We start from the raw sequence: 19020 nt of genomic DNA on the forward strand, positions 1-19020 counted from the left end.
GTTTTATAGCTTCAGGCAATGCCAGCTTTTCGTGTTCACATAAAATTCAAAAGAAAAATGGACTTTCTATAACTGTAATGAATAAAACAATGTTTGTAACACCTAAATAATTTCTAGTAACGAAAAAAATGACTAGACATTTGCTTTTTGAGTGGTTTTCTGTTAGTGGCAAGCACCTGCTAAGTGCTGGATATTATTTAAAAATGGCATGCAAATTGGCCTTTGTTAGTTGCTGATGAGGAAACATTTGAATAACAATATCCTGAGTGCGGTGACGTCTGCTCTTCAGGTGTTTCTGAGCATGGCAGGGCTTTATGAGGAAGTATAATTAGAGTTTTTGGCACGGACACAACATGGTCTGTAAAACACCACTAGTCGGTTTACCAAACCTCCACTGCTGCAGAATCAACTCTTCTCAAAGTGTTTGTTTGTCAATTAAAAATGGCATGGGTGCCAAGTCTTGCTGCACTGAATTCATATTACTGTAATGAAAGTAATGTTTATGGCAATGTTTTGATTTTGCCTGGGCCATTTTCACCATGCTGTACATGTTCATGCCCCAGTAGCTAGGCCTAAATGCTAAATAAAACCAAATGGCGTTACCCTTTTTCAATAAGAAAATCCAATTAATTAAACACAGGGGTGAATTTTAAATAATTCTGATTTTAGCAGATGTTTCCATTTCCCCAGTTTATTAAAACATAACCCAGGTGTGTCTTCATTTGTTCCTTTCTCTAACTGAAATGCTTCGAACAAAACATGTTTTCTTGGAAATATTGCTTGAATTGGTTTGTAGGATTTTCCCTTGAACTAAAATTCAATTGCTTAATGACGTCATCCTTTAGGAAGTGACATCATTTTGGTGGGTAAACTGCTGTATCAAACTAAAACATTTGACGAAATTACAGAAATTAGAATTTGAAATTGTCAAACGACGATTAACAAATATCAGTATTAAAATGTACATGCAAATAACCAACTCTAACCAAACAATGGATGACGTGAGTTCTTTAATTTCATTAGGTTTGGCATCCTTTCATTTTTCTTGTCATTGTATAAATCAGGTTTTCCCAAACTTTTTGTAATTGGTATAAAATACTTGCAATACCCCTGAGATATTCTTAATATTTCAACAATTTAACAACACGTTTGCTCACATTTCTCCGATGTCAGTAAAGGGTAATGCAGGTAAACAAGTAAGACATTTCATATTTTTTTTATTATTTTAGCTACACATTTTTTTGTGATGCATTTAATAACTTTCCTCTAAACTCACATACTCCCTTTAGTCCCTTTACAAACCCCAGTTTGGAGAACGCTGGTGCAAATAATGAAGTTGTAGCCTATTTAATAAAATTTAAGCCTGAGCTTGAATGTATCTTTTTATAGTTGTAGTTCCTTCCATTGCAACGCAGACATATTTGTTAAGTTACACAATACTCTAGAACTGACCCACCTTACCCACAACCCATTTCTGGATGAGTGCCCCCACCCCCTTGGCTGGCCAGCCCAGCCCAGCCCAATGCCCTCTGGTCCCACTCTGCTATCTGCTCAAAGGGCTAATTAGTGGCTGAATATGCAAATAAGCACAGCTGCCAAAGCGTGGCACTTTATTACCGAAATGCGTCAGGAGTTCAAATGATGCTTTGGTTCAGTGGTGAAACAGCTTTAAAAAAAAAAAAAAAAAAAAAATATATATATATATATATATATATATATATATATATATATAAAATCAAGAAAACTTCTAATTCTATTCAGATTTTTAGGTCATCAACAAATAATCAATTAGTATCACAATGAACTTAATATGTACACACCATGAAAAAAAAATAAAAAAAAAGATTTTTCAAAGTTGTAAATATTATTATAGGTCTTATAATATTATTATAGTATTATATATATATATATATATACACACACACATACATACAGTTGTGCTCATAAGCTTACATACCCCTTGCAGAATGTGCAAAATGGTAAAAATTTAAACAAAATAGGAGGCATGTTATTTTTTTTTAGTACTGTCCTGAATAAGCTATTTCACATAACAAATATCAGATGTTTACATATACTCCACAAGACAAAATAATAACTCAATTTATGAAAATGACCCTGTTCAAAAGTTTACATACCCTTGAATCTTAATTTCCTGGATGTTCATGAGTCCCTTGTTGGTCCTGAGCAGTTCCTCCAGCTCCTGCACATTCTTTGGTTTTTCAACATTTTCTGCATATTTGAACCTTTTCCAACAGTGACTGTGTGATTTTGAGATCCATCTTTTCACACTGAGGACAACTGAGGGACTCATACACATCTATTACAAAAGGTGGAAACATTTACTGATGCTCAACACAATGAATTAAGAGCTGGGGGGTGTAAAAACAGTCGTGGATCATCCAGGAAACAACAGATTATTAAGATTCAAGGGTATGAAAACTTTTGCACGGGGTCATTCTTTATTGATTTCATTTTTTATTTTGTCTTGTGGAGTATATGTAATCATCTGTTATGTGAAATAGCTTATTCAGGAGAGTACTAAATAATTATTTATATATAAATAATAATTTTCATGATCCCTCTTTTATTTAGTTAAAATTATTAACATATTTGCATATTCTGCAAGGGGTGTGTAATCTTATTAGCACAACTGTATATATATATATATATATATATATATATATATATATGTCACGCAACTCAAATTTCTTAGTATTTTTAACTCAAAAGTTCCAATTAACATTAAAATCTGTACTTTTATTTGTTGTGTAGCCACGTCACCTGACCTCTCTGTTCAAATAAATATCGGAACATATTGATGTCTGAATCATGGTAAACTCGTTCTTGAAACTCTGCCTGGCCGATTGTCAATGACGCTTGATTAAAGGACGAAGAGAACATTAAGAATCAATAGCGTGGACAGCTCAGTGAATCAGACTACACAGTCAATTAACCAGCTGCCGAACATCAGCAACAGGGAGCTGATCTCGGAACAGTTCATCCACGCGTTCAGCTGAGGTGGGCCGCAGAGGGGAGAGACGCCGACGCCTCTTGTCGCCTTTTTCAAATTTCTCTGGCTGGATAATAAAGGTTAATAACAGTCCTTTCAGTGTCATATTTGACATGACCAGTCATTGCAGTAATTACAATCATTACAGCCGAAGGATGTCGTCTTATCCTTCTTAAACATAGAGCGCGCCAGAAAATCAATTATTCAATCAAGAGGGCACCCTTCCTTCACTCTATTCAATAGTGGTTTAAAGGAGTTGGTTCACTTGATTTCAGGTCCGGAGAGAATAAGTCTGACTGCAGAGACCTTTAATTTCAGACGTTCAATGGAATGTTAAGTTTCTTCACGCGATCAGTGAACAGGAAGTTCTGTGGGATTCAGCGGGTTCCTTTTTTTGTTTTAAACGCGAGTTAGCCTGGTGGAGGGATGTCAGACAAGTTACACTTTCTTGCACACATTCTCTCTCTCTCTCTCTCTGTCCTCTAATGCATGCTGGGATTGTCAGGATGTAATTTAAGTGCATAGGCACAAAGACCAAATGCCAAACAGACAATGACGATGTGTTCGGCTTTAAATGTAGTCGCTCTCGGTTCGTTTGGGGTGTGTAATTAGGATCAGTGTTACAGAAAAGAGTCAAAAAATCACAATGTGCTTTAGACACACGATCAGAGCAAATGAAAGAATGTGAACGCGCTGCGGGCCGCGAGGCTAGTGTCGCAGAAAAAGTGGTTTGTGTTAAAAGCTGGCCCACAAAATGTACACACAGGAAATCCAGTGAATTTGAATATAGCTGAAAAAACAAAAAAAAACAAAAGAGTTACATAGAGGTAGTCATGGAAACAGCATATCTTCATGATCTCACGGCTCTTGTTTAGGTTCCCATTTATATTAGATATTAAGAAGCAAACACACTTTATCATGTAACGTCAATTGTACTTGAGCAAGTTTGGAAAAACAAGGGCAATTGTAGAAAAGGGCAACTGCAAAGGTTTTTCAATCATAAATAAGTTATGAGTGATGACATTTATTCAGCACATGCACAGTAAAGTTCTCTCTCTGACTGCGAAAAAGAAGTGTGATCATTTCACTTTGATACATTTTCACAAAAATGGAGAATGTGAGGTGTATTTAGTTTTTCTGCTAAGTACTGTACAGCTTTGATGCTTTTGATTTTAAATTAATATCTGTTATCTCTAGGTTGCTGATTATTGTTTAACATTAATACAGCATGCAAACACTTGCCACCACATGAGGTCAGGAGTGGTTTCAACATGTTATGGATTTAAAAATGTGTGACTGAACACACCAGCATTATTAACATATCCTTGTTTAATTCCTTTTATATCAATATAATGCAGGAGATTTTTGTGTATGTTAACTAAATATTATATAATAGTACAAAAACTATTAAATTCAGAGATGTTTGATATGTGCTGAGTTGATTTATTATTATGTGAAACATGACTTATTTTTTTAAGTGTTACAATTGGCCTCCATCGCTGTTACGACTTGTATTTAATTCAGTATTACATTCTAATCTATTTCATTACAATTCTATTTCTTACATTAAAACATGTCAGGTCGATTTATACTGGTCTGTGAGATCTAAAGTGACTGTACACTTCATACACCACATCTAAGTAAACCAAAATAAAAAGAAAGCCCTACGTATAAAAGTAAGACAGAGATCTTAAATGCACACTGTCCTGCTCTTGCTGCAACTGCTGGGCGTTTCTCTGTTCCTGTCCGCTCTGAGCTTTCTTCCGTTTAATTAGATTTGTAAAAACAATTTTTGGAGAGCTTTATTCTGTAAAAGCTCTCAGGGGTTAAAATCAGCTGAGCACTTCTTTTCAGATTCTTTTCAGCGGTGAAGCATAAATTATTTAAAATTGTGCGACCTTTTATCTCACCCCCTTTGAAGGCAGCAAATTAAAAATGTAAATGGCCTCCCTAATTAATATGCAAATGCATTCATTCCCAGTTAACAATTAGCAATTAAACCTGCACTGTCTAGAAAGAGCACTGACAAAATTAGCAACTTATTTTTGCATTTGAAAAATAACGATGGGACACAAATGTTTTGTTGAACAAAGTGACTTTTTGAAATGTTTTGGATCAGCTGGTCGGACAAATGCAGCATTTTCTAAAGACAGATTAGATGGTCACATACAAATCGTTTGACCTTCTGCTAAGAGGCTTCTCTTGTCCTTTTTAGAATAATTGAGTTTTTAGACGTTTTCCTTCTATAATATTTGCTTAGAGATTTCAATAGTCAATTGAAAAGTCAGAAATCTCAGGGTTGATGATTTGCATATGGTAAGGTATGCTGCCTTTCACAAGGCTTGTAGACAGAATAATGATGGTCACTATTCAGACTATAGACGAGAAGGTTCTTCATCACTTGACAGTGGGCCCCACATTCAATGATAATGCCACGTACAGCTCTTAACACTGAAACATTGAAACGTTAAGTGTTCAAATGTAAAGACTTGCATTGTAAATGTGCCAAACCCATTGGGATTGAGGAATTTCCAAATGACTGCTAAAACACTTCAAATACATATACATCTTGTGCTCTGTTTGTACTGTATTCGTCCATTCAAATCTGTTACATTTTTCACTTTTCATTAATGTGCTTTGTTAATAATATTGGTATTAAAATCCTTGCCCTTGCAAGCTCTGAAGTATTAAAGTCTTATGGGCTGATTATTCACTTGTTTGTTTCTGTGTTGTACTGTTCACAGTCTTAAAATAATATTGAAATAAAACATATTACTATGTAATTACACGTGATATAATACATGTCGTTTTCATTATCCAGAGTAGTTTGTTTTGTGGTAGTTGTCAAATAACATGGACATAAATTTTAGGTTCATGAATCAAGTGGCTCCAGAAGTGTGACATGAATCTGATCTAGCGACAAACATTCAATGTAGCCTTTCAACCAATATGAGGCCATAAAACCTGTAGGTACGATAGCTTCAGATGAAATATTTCTGTTGTATCAACTACCCGTTTACTGTTCTACTTCGTCCCTTATATGCCTGCTTTATGTGATAATGCACAACCATCCAGGCGTTATTGCAAAATAAACCCAGATAGGGTGATCAGGATCTTGTATGGCCCTGAAGGGGTTTATTTTGTGATAACAACATCTGGCTGTACATTATTCCATTTATTACATGACTTCTTGCCACATAAGTAACCTAAATAATTGGAAACAAAATACTGATTTGAGTTCACTCACTTGTAACTCAAAGTTTCTGCAAAGAAAAACTCACTACACTAAAACAATTACAGTAATGTTAATACTGAAGTCCTCCAATTTCATTTTCTATACAACTGATAACTGAGACGTGAAATGGCATCAGTTAAATTTAACATTAAGCCATTAGGGCCACCATGTTGAATTCACATGACCAGCGACTTGCTTCATCTCAGTAATTGCCCTGTTCTTATACAATTTCATTTGTGGAACAAATTAATCACAGTTGAGTGTAAATAAAGTGTTTCTGCAATTGCATTGGTAATTGAAAACCTATTAGCTTATGCACAATGTTGCTTTCACACCAAGTCAAGTCACCTTTACCTCTAGGTGTTAATCCAAATGTTAAACTGATCAGAGAGAAACAAACACTTAGTAGCACATTTAGTTTGAGAACTTTTGGGGTTCTTTGTGGTTGGATATTGGTTATTCTACCAGTTCAATACACAGATAACAGAGCACCATGTCTCTTTAATAAGAAAACATACATTATATTGACAAAAGTATTGGGACACCTAACTAGGACTTTAATGACATTGCATTCTAAATACATAGACATTAACAAAGAGTTGTTCCCCCCTTTGCAGCTATAACAGCTTCCACTCTTCCACTCAGGCTGTCTGGGAGTGTTTCACTGGGAATTTTTGCCCATTTATCTAGTAGATAATTTGTTAGGGTTAGGCACTGATGTTGGGGAAGAAGGCCTGGCTCACAATCTCCATTCCAGTCCACCCAGCGATGTCTTTATGGACCTTATTTGTGCACTGGGGCACAGTGATGCTGGAATAGAAAAGGGCCTTCTCCAAACTGTTCCTACAAAGTTGGAAGCATATCATTGTCCTAAATGTCTTGATTTGCTGAAGCATTAAGATTTCTCTTCACTGGAAGTTTGAGGCCTATCCCAACCCCTGAAAAACCCATACCATTGTTCTTTCTCATCCAAAATTTACAGTTGGCACAATGCAGTCAGGCAGGTAACGTTCTCCTGGCATCTGCCAAACCCAGACTCGCCCATCAGACTGCAAAACAGAGAAGCATCATTCGTCACTCCACAGAACAGGTTTCTACTGCTTCAGAATCCAGTTGTGTCGTGCTTTGCACCACTATATCTGACGCTTGGCATTGCATTTGGTGATGTGAGGCTTGCATGCAGCTGCTCGGCCATGGAAACCCATTACATGATGCTCCCACTGCAAACTTATTGAGCTGATATCAATGCCAGTGAAAGGTTAGAACTTTTCCGCTATTGAATCAGCAGAGTCTTCCACAGTCCTAAACGTTTCCACTTTCCAAAGATACTATTTACAATTGACCGTAGAATATCTAGCAGGGATGAAATTTCACAAACTAACTTATTGCAAAGGTAGCATCCTATCACAGTACCATCCTTGAACTACATTTCTAGGTGCTTTATTTTGGTGTGGCAATGGGTGCAATTAATCGTGTGTCCCAATTCTTTTGTCTGTATATGCAAATCAAATTGATCAGTTATGAGTTAACTTGATCAGTATTTCAAGTCATGTGCAATTAACATCCTTGTTTAGTACAAAATCTAAACCTGAAATTCTATTAATTAAATTTTTATTAAATTAAATTTGATGTATGTTTTGATGATGACAAAATATCCATGTTTAATGATCAAGAATTAATATGAAGTGGATTTGCACACCATCTCATGTAATGTACGCTTTGTACTGCATTAAATGAAAACAGTGGCAGTACTGCTTTCCCGCAGCACAGTAGTTCTGTATTCCAGACACACATCTTTTCACACATTTTCAATCAGGTTCAAAGGCTCTTGTTCCATGATGAAGGTAAATCGAGTAAAATTGAGTGAGGACATCATTTCGTCTGAGGACCACCTGTGGCTCCAGGTATGAGCTGAGTGTGTTTTATGTCTCTGGGGAGCTGTGAAAGAGAAGAGCCTGTTCTGGTCGTAATTAACACAAGCCTGTTGATTCATGGATAATGAAACAGAATTCATTAACACTCCGTTAATTGCCATCTAGCTCTTACAAAGTTTCCACTCAGTTCGAAGAAGGAACGGAGAGGTGAGAATGAGCAGCTCATCCTTACAGGAAGCCGCGTGACTCTAAATTCACTGGCATTGAGATACTTCAAGTCTCACTTGACAGCAGGGGTTTATGTCCAGTCCCATAACACTTTGTGCTTCAAAGTGAGAGCCCCTTCAAACATCATGCCTAATAGAGCCTTTGAATCTGTCTTTTATAGCCAGTACTCTTAAGAATATTACAGATAAATTGTCTTAAAACAGTCAGTCAAGTTTTTCTTTTTATGTAAAGAGGCCATATTTCTAAACTGATCCATTCTCTAGATAAACGCTACGACCATACAGTAAATCATATCGTCTCCAAAAGGGAAATCCATGTTTAATAATGATATTAGTTTATTGTGTATTAATATATATTAAAAAATTAAGGACATTTTGCCATATACTGCACACAGACCAAAAAATGTACCACTACATACTTATATTATGTTACCATTACTTTAGTAAAGAAAGAAAAATAATTTAATTCTTTCCTAATTGGGATTTTTTCTTTGATTATTTGATTTTCTTAAAGGGGTCATATGATATGATTTCTTGTTTTCCTTTTCTTTAATGTGGTATGTAGCTGTTTGTGCATGTATAAAATCTGCAGAGTTACAAAGCTCAAAGTCTCCCACAAAAGGATTTATTCTGTCTAAAAGATAAGGCTGATCCAGACCGGGCTAAAACGCTGAGTGAGCTGTAAACAGTCCGACTGCCATTGTGTCGACTCTGGTGCAGGGGAAAACAAGAATGTCCCCGATTAAGCGATTGAGGCGATTTGTTGCTGGATGTAACAATGAATATAGCAGTCATCATTTACTCTCAACATCTGAGCCGCTGAAGACGCAGAGGATTAATGTTACCTTCGAATGTGCCAATCCCCAATCTGCCTAAATGCGTCTTTGTTCGCGAATCATTCGTGATCCAGCCTCACCTACAGAAGAAGTGAGTATAAGGGTTTTTTTATGAATCTTTGCAAATCGCCTTTCCTAATAATGTACTAGTTAGCCAGTTTCGCGGCTAAAGTAAACAGTACTGCTCGTCACCCCACGGAAGAGAGGGGCGGGGTCAGCAGAGCTCATTAGCATTTAAAGGGACATGGACTATAATGGCTTGCTAAAAACAGAGCTGATTTTGACAGGTTTGAAAAGGTGTTTTTTACACTACCATTGATCAATTTTAACCAAAGTATGTTTTACCTTTAATGAAGACCCTAAAGAATCCGATGACCCCTTTAACCGCAGCTTGTGCTCTGCAAATACATACGAGCATCACTGTGTGTGTCACGCGACTCTGTTCCCCTTTCTGGCCTGAACAAATGGTAAAACTAACAATATTATTAACTGTCTTTATATTTACTTTGAAAGCTGAAGCTCACGATTATGGTAAGGGGTGTTACATTTCTGATGCGTGCTTGTGGTGTTTGGCCAATCACAATGCACTGGGTCAGCTGGCCAATCAGAGCAGACTGTGCTTGTCAGAAGGAGGGGCTTTGTAGAAAACAACGCATTTGAGAGAGGCGGGTCATAGAGGAACTACAATAATGATCAGTATTTAAAAAATAATGTGTTTTTTGAACATTAAAGCATGTCAACATATTCTGTTACACCAAATACACAAAATAATGATCTTTAAAATAGCATCATATGACTCCTTTAAACACATCATGGCACACATAATGTTTTCGAGAACCTTGAATGTTATCTGTCACATGACTATAATTATCAAATTATTAGAGCTATGATTAGCTCTTTATCTCTTTCCAGTGATCGTGTCTCTACTCTTATAGTCCCAAAAAACAACATTTCATGCTAAATCATACATGTAATTTTATTTACATCAACAGTAAAGAAACTATTCAGGTTTATTGTACATTTATTTGTAGTTACATTTACAAATTTTGTAGAAAGAAAATGTAGGACATTGCTATATAGATTAAATTGCTGTAATTCAGCATGTTGGGTTACCCCAGTCCATGTACAGTGTACAGTCTCATTCAAATGTGTTTGTATGACCTGCTTATACCCCACTAATGCTGGGAACACACCACAAGATAATGGGCCTGATTTTGCGTCGATTTCTCCCTTTCTGACAATCCTAGATAATGTCCCGATTATTTTGGTGGTTCTAAAGATTGTCTTATCAGATTTTCCTGTGGTGTGAGGTGTGTTAAGAGTGACTGAATTTGCTTGGAAGAATTTTGATGATTTAAAAACTCTTGACGAGGTGTCAATTCCATATGAATTCATATAATATGATTTGTGCAACAATGTATGATTTTTAGAAGAAGCATGAAGCTCCACCTCTACCCCCTAAACCTAGTAGTCAATGGGGTGGAAGTACATTGCAAAAAACATACAAATGAGATTGCATGAATTCATATGAATTAGCCAACAAATCACCAAAATGTAAAATAGTTAAAAACTGCTGTGAATTGTGTTGTCTGGTCACACGATAATGGTGAATTCTCAAAAGAGCAGCACGGTATACTGGTGTACAGTACGTATGCATATAAAACAGGCTTTCCTTTTCTCTGGTTTGCCGTGTTGTGAGCACTTCTAAGGTCTGTCAAGCACCACATCAAAACAAACCTGCATCTCACAGTCTCCGGGGAATTCCACGACACCTCTTCCCAGTCAAAGGTACGGTGAGACGGGTTTTTTTTCATCTCCTCTAATGTTCATTCTTTCCATCCGCTCTGAGACAACCGCTCCTGCAATGATGAGTTTGTTAGCTCACACCGTCAATCAAAACACGAGGAGAGATATCAGTCCTACCTTTTACCTTTGAAAGGCATCAGTACTGAGATGAAACACCCTGCTGATGGTGGAATCAAAGCTGCTGGTCCACCCACAGGCGGTACTCCAGGCGGTACTGTTGTGAGAGTCTGGACCACTTTGACAAACTGTCATTGGTCCGGTGAAGTAAAACGCCCATGTTGACCTTGGAAAAGAGTGACAACTGAGACAGCTTGATAACTTCCCGTTGTACCCTCAAAGAAGCTTACTGCGAGTTGATTGTAATCTTATGAAGCGTTCTGAAAGAAAACTCAAGGCCGCTCACATTCACCTATGAATTTCCACAATTAAGCCTTTGTTTACACCAAAAAGTCATATTAGAAGCGGCGAATTTGCCACAATTATTCATAATTCCAACAATTCGAGAGAGTAGCTTCCTCATTTGCCTGCCTAATTCTGCCTTTTAATTTCTTGCATACATTTGCACATTAATTTTGCCCATTGTCTGCTGTGAGAGCTTGTTTATTTTAAAAAGAGATTTCCTGTGTGATGTTTTTCACAGGAGTGGAGCGCGGTTGGGTGGCGTTCCAACTGCGCGTGCTGATCATTTGTTTTGTCCTCATTTACAACCCACTGCTTTAACACATTCACGGCCACATCACAGAGAGACGGGGAGAGAGAGAGATGTCTACTCTGAGGCAAATGATAACTTCAGTGATCACTTCAGCTCAGGTTTGTTAGTGAGCCGTTTTGTCAGTACAACAGTCAATCAAATTGCTAAGATGGATTGGTTCATTAAAGGGGATGTGTGTTAGTTTTTTACGTTAAAATACCTATCCCCATTTAAAATCTATAAGTAGCCATTTGTAGAGTAACTGTTCCAAAAAATTTAAACACAGTGGCTACATGATACTATAAGAAACATTACTCTGTTTGTTTGACCATCCCAGGAGGTCACATTGTTAAAACTCTTTCCCCGCCAGCATTTTTTTTTAAAGAAAAGTGGCCAGCCACTGCCAGCATTTTTGATCATTTTTACCAGGTTTTAATGCCCCCAGAATATTTTGTTGTATGAATATCTGAACTTACAATATGCCAAAACAAAGAACAGAGCCTCTGCTTAAAAAAAATAAATAAAAAATTCGGTCCCACTTTATATTAAGTGGCCTTTACTATGTACTTAAATTTAAATGAATCATTTGGTACAATGCACTTATTGTGTACATACATGTTCTTACATTGTACTTATATTGTTAATAATACCTTTATGTAATTACATTTATAATTAATTTCTGTAATTCCATTTATAATTACACGGTTGACCCATCCTTTACACCTTAACCCACCCTTAAACCTACCCATACCACCAAACCTGTCCCTAACCTTACCCGTATCCCCTCAATAGCAGTGTTTTGCAATACAATATGAACACAATAAGTACATTGTACTTATTTTTTGATGTAAGTACATAGTAATTAAGGCCACCTAATATAAAGTGTGACCAAAAATTCTAGCTTCATGCAATGTTTTTTCTTTTTTAACAACACTTGAATGTGGGTAAGTTTCATGAAAAAAAAAGCAACATTTTCAACAAAAAGCTGAGAAAATCAAGTTTTTGTAAAAGTCTGCCTCTGGATCAGATTCAGAATGAAAATCAAAATATACCACTTCATGGATTGACATTTCATTCAGTAATGTTAGGCATCTGCTTACATACGCGAACACTTGTTTCTTTTTCTTCTTCATCGTGTTTTGATCCAGATGTTCAGTATTCTACCAGAAGATGTGCAATAGTGCCTCCTACCATAAACCAGTGAAAACACGGAAAGCTGGAAAATTCCATCAATGGCAAAGGTAGCAACATTTTAAGTTTTACAGATCAAATTTATGGTTAAAAAATAATAGTAACTTCATTGAAATAATGTGAAAAAATGTAATAAGTCATTAAATGAAATAAATAATTAAATAATGATTTACCTTAATAATATACTGACAAATTCCTAATTACTGCTTATCAATAGTTAGTGAGGTAGTTGTTAAGTTTAGGTATTGGGTTGGACTGAGGACCTAGAATATGCTCATGCAGAATATTTGCTTTATACTAATAAACAGCTATCATGCTAGTAACATGCATGCTAGTAAGCAACTAGTTAATAGTGAGAATTGGTCCCTAAACTATACATTTTAAAAATAAAATAAAATAAAAACCTTTGTTTTTTTTTGTTTTTTTCAATGAAAAAAAGCATCAAATGTAAGCTGTCAGACAGATAATTCTGGGAAGGTCAATTTATGTTTTTCTTTCTCTGTAATTTCTAAGATGACGTGCTCTTTTTCACTTCCAAAAACTGTATATTTAACAGTATTTTACAATAAAAATGTCCCACTAGATCTATTACAGTTTTTTCCCCCCTTAGGGAAAGTATGGGGACTTTCTTTTAACCGACAGGTTTAACCTTAATATTGTCATTTTCCATTAAAATTACAATCTTTTTTTTTTTTACTTTGACAATTAACCCCTGCTGGCAGATGCCATAACTGCACCTCCATTATGGGGGCAAAAAGCATGTCTCTCTTTAGAGCCATTCTTTTTTCAGCTAATCTAATGCGCAGACATTTCATTATATTATAATACACATTTTACCAGTGACTGGCAATTTTTGTGGACAATTTTCTTGCTCGCCTGTGCTCTTTTCTTACCGTCCTGTCCGAGCAGAAGACTGTTCATCTAAAATCATTCCGCCGGTGACTGTGGTTATCAGATTTGCATAAATAACCTCCCAGCATGCCTGCACCACTGCCCAGGTGCAAGGACATTTGCATATAGAACTGCGATAGGGCTCCCAAGAGTCCCCTTAGCAGCCGCTGAGCGAATAGGGGGTCGGTGGCGGCACAAATGAATTCGGAATTAAAATCCCACATGTGTGTCCTCTGTGAAGTCGTAGAGGTGTTGACCATGGAGACCTACACAAGAAAACCACTGTTTAATGAGAAAGTGATTGATTCCTACAAAGATTAGTTAATTGATAAATTCATTTATTTTGGACAGACATTTTTACTGCAGACAGTAATTCTTAATGACTAAAAAGACACATTAAATCAAAGAGATAATGACTCACACAAACACTTAATTCACCTAACCCAAATTAAGACGTGTCCACTACTATTAATGTTTTTCTTTCAGTCTTACATTAATCTAATTACTGCACATCATTAGAATATTCAAATGATGTAGGTCAGCATATCTAATTTAAATGACATCCCATTCAAATTTTATCTAGCGAAGAATTCAAAACATTAGGTTATACCAAAGCAGCTCATTCTATATGCAATTCATACTACGGTAAACCAGTTTATTTTACAACCAACTCATAATATAACCATTTTATTCTAAAACCAATCAAGATTGTAAACTACTCATTCTATATTTCACTCAGATGAACTATTGCCAGCACATTACATTCCTAACTCAGATTTAAAACAACTCATTCTATAATCAACTCAAATTAGAGGAACATACTACAGCCAACCTAAACCATAGCAAAATCAGATATAGAGCAATTCATTCTATACTCAACTTTATATTCACATCAGCTTTTTATATTACTAGCTCATTCTTAACTCAGAATATAACAAATTTATTCTATACCTAAACAGATTTAAAGCAACTCATTCTATACTCAACTACATTCACTTATCTATACCAGCTCATTATATACCTAACTCAGATTACAACCAGCTCATTCAAGGTTACAGTGTAATTATACATTTATTATACATAATATTAATTAACTACACTGTAAAAAATTTCAGACCTCCCCAACTCAAAATGTTCTAGTGACTGATTACATCTAAATTATTCCATTGGCCCAATTGAATTTCAGCAAATTGAATTTTTTCAATTGTGGCAACAGTCTGTTAACATTGGCTCTATGAGAAATAATATGTTGAGCCAATTGAAAAAAACATTAAATCTACCAAACCATGTTATTGGCCCAATTAAATATTTTAAATAGTAGTAGCATACATTTTTTGTTTTAGCTAATCTAAAAATATATATTGGCAAATGTATATAGCTAAAGCAACCTTACTGAATTGTTTATTCCCCGTTGTCCCAATATGATTAAATGATGATACACTGAACACTGACACATTTTAATACATATTTTAATAAAATCTACAACAATATTGTAAAAATACCTTACAATGATAAATACATTGACATTTTCTACACAGTAAACCTTACAAAATCATGCATTTTAAATCTCATAAGATACACAAAGCTGATGAATTGCACTTTAAACATTAATACATTCACAAAATATCAAAAACACCATAAAATGTAATAATTTATCTGAGGTTACTTCAACCAGTGTTTAGTGTAATGTCACCTGAATATTACCATTCTCACAAAAGGTACTCTGAGCTCATGGAACTTACACTTCAAATGTTTGCCAAAAAAAAATTAATAAAAATAATAATAATAATCTCATAAGAGGTACTCTGAACTTGAAGGGTTAATTCACCTAAAAAAATTAAAATTCTGTCATTAATTACTCACCCTCATGTCACTCCACATCTGTAAGACCTTTGTTCATCTTCAGAACACAAATTCAGATATTTTTGATGAGATCTGAGAGCTTTCCGTCCCTCCATAGAAAGCTATGCAGCTTCACATTCAAGGCCCAGAACAGTAGGAAAGACATCATTAGAGTAATCAACGTGACTCCAGTGGTTTAAACCTCAATTTTGAAGCAACGCGAGTGCTTTGTTTGCGCAAAAATAAATAAATAAATAAATAACCACCTTATTTACTAAAACATTGATCTGCAACCCAACAGGGGAAGCACCACCACACTTTGGATATTATTTTGTAAATAAAGTAGTAAATAGTTTCGTTTTTTTTCTGCAAACTTTTTTTTTTCTCTGACTTGAATGGTGCCTCGTAAGCTCAGACCTAGCCATGGTGTAATAACACTGAGGGGAACAAAAAAAAAATTGTTACAGTAGAAACATTTTCCTTTGGTCTCATACGTTTAATATAATAATCATAAAGTGAAATAAAAATAATTTAGTTCAATAAATAGTAACTTTAGGTAACCGAGAGATAGGGGTATGTGATGTTGACAAAAATTATATCTCAATATTTTCTGGGATTTTATCGATAACAACAATTAGACGGACAATATTTTGCTTTGTGTGTTTTTGTACTTACAAAATTCATCTTTGCAATGCAGTGGTAACACATAAGCTGCATCTAAAGTGGCATTTAGAAGCATTTACAAACTGTTTAATGCAGGACATCAACCATTTAAGCTACAGTTACAACTGCATAAATAATGTTCTGATATTTTAAACATGAATACTGATATTTGGAATTATTTAAAAATGAAGATACTTTAAATGTGAAATTAAAGCCGCCAGTAGGAGGCAGCAAGTCATTGTTAATAAGCGAGTCATTGCGATTGAACCGATTCATTTAAACGGTTGATTCATTCAGGAAGGAAACATCGAGGTTGCTCAAACATGAGAGGCAAGTCCCTTAATATTACCATCTTGTTTATTGAACTATTGTATAAAATCAATATCACATTTGTAATCAAGTTGCTTTGTGGTAGAAAAAACGTCACTCTTCGTGTGATATTGATTAACCATTTGAAATGATGTAAATATATACATTTTCTGCTCCCATATTTTGAATCTATGCGTGCACTCTGTAGGTATGTTTTGTTTGGTTTTTGCAATATAAGGTTAATCATAATGTCAAACCCCACATCGTTAAAACAGCAATTACGATATTATCGCAGACGATAATAGCCTCGCACACCTGTACCGTGAGATCAGTATGAGCTAAACTAGGTTATTATAACGCCAACATGACATGAGTAACGTTAAGTTAACTGGCGTGAATTCACGTTATTCTGCAAAATACAATGCAATTTATATAAAATGTATTGTGTCCTAAATTAAAACATTCGGAAACTCGTTTTAATTCGTTTAGCGAATAAGTTACTTACATTAACTTATCAGAGACAGTAATGTAATGTAATGCAAGGTAACCTTAATATCATACCCACGTTTTTCGTTTTTTTGTCGAAATTACTGAGACCTGCACTCTTTATAACTTAAACATGTCTTAATAAAGACAAAGTTCAGTACTCACCATAACTTTAATGATGGAAAATCCGTCTGGAAATTATGTTTGTCCTCCTCAGCATCGGCTCCGCTCTCTAGCGCACAGAAATTTGAATCCGCCAACGGTTTCTCTCGCGCATGCGTACAAGCGTTTTTGCTGCAAGGCTTGTTGAGCCAACACAGATTTTTAACTTCTGCTTGATAGATTGGCTGAGCACAATTTAATATGCTCGGTGAATATATATTTTTAATTTTAACTTCAGACCTTCAGCTAAAAGTAGTATAATGTTTTTTTTTTGTTTGGGGGTAATTTTTGGGAAGCAATTTATTGAGTCAATGTTTATTTGTCAGCTTCTACAATTTTTCAAAATGTAAATTTTTTACAGTGTACATAAACTTACTGCACTGTAAAAAAAAAAAAAAAGTTGAGCGAACTTAAAAAAAACATTTTTTAGCAGCTTCAGCAGATTTTTGAGTTTGCTCAACTTGTTTTTGTGGGAGATTCTCAAATTTTTGTTGTATAAACTTAAAACAACAAGTTGAGAAAACTCAAAAATCTGCTGAAGTTTGTTGCCTTAAAATTTTAAGTTGGCTCAACTTTTTTTTTTTTACAGTGTATATGCTTATAGGGTAAGGATTAGTGTTTGGCTTAGGGTTACTTGCATGTAACTATGCATAATTTATTGTTATTATAATAGTAAGTACATGTAACTTGTGTAACAAGGGCTCCGTAAAATAAAGTGTTACCTCAGATTCTAACATGTACTTGTAACATCTACATGTAACTAAATTACGCAATTTAATTACAAAATAAATGTAATTGTAATCAGTTACAGTTACTGAGAATTTTTTTAAAAGTAAATTACAGTTATTTATGAAAATGTTAATGATTACAAAGGGGGTTACATCCACACACACACACACACACACACACACACACATTAATTAATTTCTTTACCAAAATTCAATGACTGCTCTAAAAAATGAGACACCAATGTTTCAGGAGTTAAGGACACAGAATAGGACAAGGCATTTTGAGATGCCAGTGTTTCCTATCATAACTATGCAAATATTTAATTAAAAACAGTATCATTCCTATTAAACTATTTCTTGTTATGATTTTTTGTTATGATATGATTTTATGATTGATCTCAAAGTAAATCTGATTTTGTTTAGATTGACTGTGCTTTAAAGGGGACATCGGATGCCAATTTTTCACAAGTTGGTATAATTCTTTAAGGTCTTCATGAAATGTCTGCAACATACTTTGGTTAAAATTCCTTAATGGTCGTGTAAACAACACCATTTGTACCATTATATCAAAAACTGCTCTGTTCACAGCGACTCGTTTCGGTGCACGTCTGTTTAAATGATAGTGAGCTGCAGCTCACCCCGCCCCTTTCCCTCGTAGAAGAGCAATGGCGATTTGCAAGTAATCATAAAAAATATAAAGTGTGAGATTTAATTCTTCTGGAGGTGCAGCTGGATCACGAACAGTGGGTACTGATCCATTCTTTACTTTTAACTTTTTAGAAAAACCTGCCTTGAATTGTCCTTCATTCAGAAAGCAGTCTGGAGTACGATGATTTGCGCAGACATTAAAGAGTTTAGGTGTATTCAGTGGCGCATTCATCAAAATCAGAACTAATCCACTGTGTCCTCAGTGGCTCTGATGTCAGGATGTTCTTCTACATCCAACTACAAAACTCTTGCTTTGCTTACGAGACACTGTTGTCGCTACAGCTGCTCGAGCATGGAGGAAATGAAAGTAATTGAATTTAAAGTAATTGAAAACTACTTACTACATTTTAAATAGAGTAAT

The 19020-nt window shown here is 35.3% G+C and overlaps 1 long non-coding RNA gene across 2 annotated transcripts; it reads right to left on the bottom strand.

The window, feature by feature from the left end:
- Positions 1–6852: 6852 nt before the first annotated feature.
- Positions 6853–17310, bottom strand: LOC131527376 (uncharacterized). 2 transcript variants are annotated; one of them, XR_009267641.1, is made up of 7 exons: positions 17227–17310; positions 15625–15733; positions 13764–14027; positions 11113–11271; positions 10920–11041; positions 7199–7294; positions 6853–7088 (listed from the first exon to the last, which is right to left on the bottom strand). It is a non-coding gene; the product is annotated as an uncharacterized LOC131527376 (long non-coding RNA). The 2 variants fall into 2 exon arrangements; XR_009267640.1 differs by having other exon boundaries at positions 6853–7294.
- Between the last annotated feature and the right edge of the window lie 1710 nt (positions 17311–19020).

This window comes from Onychostoma macrolepis, chromosome 20, assembly GCF_012432095.1.
Source record: "Onychostoma macrolepis isolate SWU-2019 chromosome 20, ASM1243209v1, whole genome shotgun sequence".
In the NCBI taxonomy this organism is placed as follows: domain Eukaryota; kingdom Metazoa; phylum Chordata; class Actinopteri; order Cypriniformes; family Cyprinidae; genus Onychostoma; species Onychostoma macrolepis.